This window comes from Rhagoletis zephyria, unplaced genomic scaffold (genome assembly GCF_001687245.7).
Source record: "Rhagoletis zephyria isolate East Lansing unplaced genomic scaffold, Rhagoletis_zephyria_1.1 Rzeph_scaffold_17886, whole genome shotgun sequence".
NCBI lineage: Eukaryota > Metazoa > Arthropoda > Insecta > Diptera > Tephritidae > Rhagoletis > Rhagoletis zephyria.
This window is the reverse complement of record NW_016174947.1, coordinates 7,230-10,479: the sequence shown is the minus strand read 5'-3', so window position 1 is coordinate 10,479 and position 3,250 is coordinate 7,230. Positions and strand designations below refer to the sequence as shown.

The window sequence follows — 3,250 nt, the reverse complement described above, 5'->3', positions numbered from 1 at the left end:
GCTTGATTAATTATTTCAACAAGTCACATACTAATATATATGAGGCATTCCTTCTGAACGTCCCCCATTTGTCCATTCTTAACTTAAAAAATATGTAAAATACATTAAAAAAAAGTGTCAAGGTTTCCAATGCCGGCTGCCATATTGACCTTGAAGCTTATTTCATTTAAAGACCCGATCCCTGATAAAAAATGGAAGTTATCAGCTATAAAATAATGATGATCTTAAATATTGCCTACAAGGTCAATATGCAACTCGGCACTGGAAAGCTTAATTCTAGTTATGAGTTTTACATATTTTTTTTTTTATTTATTAAGTTAAAAGAAAAGTGTCAAAGGGCATGGTGGAATTATACCAACTGAAGTAATAAGGGCTAGAAGAAAAATCTGGCATTAACTTATTTGAAAATTTGCCATTAAAATGTGTCATAAGATAGCCGAATAACAGAAAATAAAGCGAGAAAGCTGTTTTATTACTTCATCTGATTATTGCGCCATGGTTAGGGAGTGATGTTCCGACAGAAAGCGCCATATACACATATTGATATTAGTTATTGCAATGATTACCACACATTCTTTGGTGTTTGTCTCATTCATTATGCCTGTATAATTTCTTCGTCCTCCCAAACTATCGCTGCCGGCATTGTCAAGTTCAAAATATCCGATTTTTCTTGTTGCAGAGTCTGCATCCCACTGTCGTACAGCTTCGTTGTGCCACTTCCATATTCGTTATACATTTGGACAAAAGTGTAAACCCTGGCCGGCAATTTCTCTTGTTGAAAGAGGAGCGTCTTTATATTTTTTATTTCTGATTCGACGTGGGCGCTGGATGCCGGCACTTGTCCATATACAAAATCATCGCGCAAACGCACGACCACATCGGAAATGTTGGCATATCTTTCATTATATATTTCACCAAGTCTGGGTACATGTAAGCATTGAGATCTTTTCCTGGGGACTTCTTAATGTCTGCGTGTACCTCTTTAAATGCGCTACATCATAGCGAATATAGCACACGGGGATGTTGTTAGAATCGATCATTGACTCAGCGTACTCGTTTATGGTAAAAGAATGAGTAAATGTTTGTACGGCTGCACCCAAAAGTGCTCTGGCTCCATCGCAAATTACTTCCGGTGGATAATCCAAACCACCCTTTGTAATCCATTCCCGTAGCCAATGATAGATGGTATTTGTATCGTGGCAGCCACTCAACATTTGAGCGATAGGAGTTGAGACTTCTGGTGTTCTATCAACAATTAAATATAAAAAGAAAATCGGGCTGCTCTTCTGTTTGTCCGGAAAATTAAAAGGCCAAACCAATGACCCAGTCGCATCTATTGCTATAAAAAAAGTAGTGTTTTTACACCAGTTTTGGTAGACAGTATCCTGGTGCTTTGTGGCGAAGTGTACATAAAACGGCGAATACGAGATGTTGTAAATACTTTCTTTTAGTGCTCTTGATTTTAACAAGTAGAGTGATATTATTGTATTTGCATTAAGGTGGCTTTTGGCAACGTGTCTGTATCTTGCGTATCGCAAAGCTCCTTGATTTGGAATAATACTTGCCTCCTTCTCTCCTTCCTTCATTAGCTTATGTAGCTTATGCGCTCATTCAGTGCGATATATTTCCGCAGTTTTGTGGTTTAGCTGCTTCGAAGCTATTTCTCTTTCTTCTCCTCGAGAGTACACCTTACCACATCCTTTTCCAGATCCGCCTAATATGCAACACTTTAAAACTATTAAATTTTCAGTAGTGCGGCGAATAAAACTTTCTAAGTTTGCTACGCAATCGCAAATACATACCTTGTAGATGGCCCTGATTAACTTCAGCATTCAAGTATTGGTATTTAAAATAATACGCACACTGTCTCCTTGTGTGGTTGAAAATCCGATCATTTACCCGTTTCGGCCATTCATCTAAAGCCAAAAAAAATCGATGAAATTTTAAAATAAAATAAGCACACTTATATCCATATTCACTACTTTCGGTTTTGAAATTTCGGTTTTGAATTGCTTATTTATTTATTTTTAATAATTTTCGTTTCAAATATAGTTCGATCTATAAGAGAAAACACATAAAAACAGTTTCAAAGCTTGCACAAAGTTCACAAAAATAATTCAAACTTCAAAAAATTTTCAAACTTCTTATTCAGAGTTTTTAGAAAATGTTCGAATATGCAGTTTTGTAGAAGTTTCAAGACCCTAATACCGTTGATTTTTTAGATTTTTCTTGTCGAGATCAAAATCTATTTTTCTATGGAAAAAGTGCACAAAACCCCCAACTAAAAAAATTTTTAAATCAAAGGTAATTTTTATTGTCTTGAAACTTGCAATGGGCTACAAAATTACATATTCAAAAAAATTCTAAAATCTCTGAATAAAATTTTTAAATTTTTATAAAATGTTTCTGAAGTTTGATTAATTTTTGTGAACTTTGTGCAATCTTTGAAACTTTTGTTTATGTGGTTTCTGTTATAAATCGAGCCATATTTTAATTGAAAATTATTAAAAATAAATAAATAAACATAACTTGCCAACAACATCATTTTGAATTCTGCTGCTATTATTTTACTCGCAGCACTTCCCAATGATGGAACAGTTATTTTTATTAAGTTTATGGACATTGACCAAATGAAGTTCGGGGAATGATACTTAAAGGATAGTTTAAGGAATGTGGGACGCTACTACAGGAAGACAGTATTCTATTGATATATGACAAAGCAATAAAAGCTATACAGCAAAAAAATTTTAAGGCCGTAAAGCTAAAAGTGGTTAACAAAATGATATGTCAAGTACTACACTTACATTAGGTTTGTTCCTCGTGCAAAAAATGTGTACGAATTTCTTCGAATTATCATGATTTTTGCCCAAATCGCCTTCGTGCAGACCAAAAAATTATCCATTACTCAAAAACTGAAAGCGCAAAGTGACAGTTCTCCTGAAACACATATGATTGTGGCACATGGTTGCATTTTTGGTGACGATAATTTGAATAAATAAGTTCGTTAAATTTAAAAATGTATAAGCACGGGCGCTTTTTTTCTGAAAAAGGAAATTGTTGGTATAATTAATTTAGTTAATTCCAATGATTTGAACTTAACTCGGCTGAAAAAAATTGTATTCGCAATCGGAGCAACAAGAAATATAAATGTATATCCTGTTTTTGTCCATCTGAAAGAACTTTAACAATTCTATAAAAATATCAGTTTCAAACTTTATACAAAATTTAGGAATGTTCAACAAATTTTCGT

General features: G+C 33.9%; 1 long non-coding RNA gene across 1 annotated transcript; it reads right to left on the bottom strand.

Moving 5' to 3' along the window:
• Positions 1–431: 431 nt before the first annotated feature.
• On the bottom strand, positions 432–2,925 carry LOC108379975 (uncharacterized). The gene is made up of 3 exons (XR_001849522.1): positions 2,805–2,925; positions 1,803–1,916; positions 432–1,735 (listed from the first exon to the last, which is right to left on the bottom strand). It is a non-coding gene; the product is annotated as an uncharacterized LOC108379975 (long non-coding RNA).
• Between the last annotated feature and the right edge of the window lie 325 nt (positions 2,926–3,250).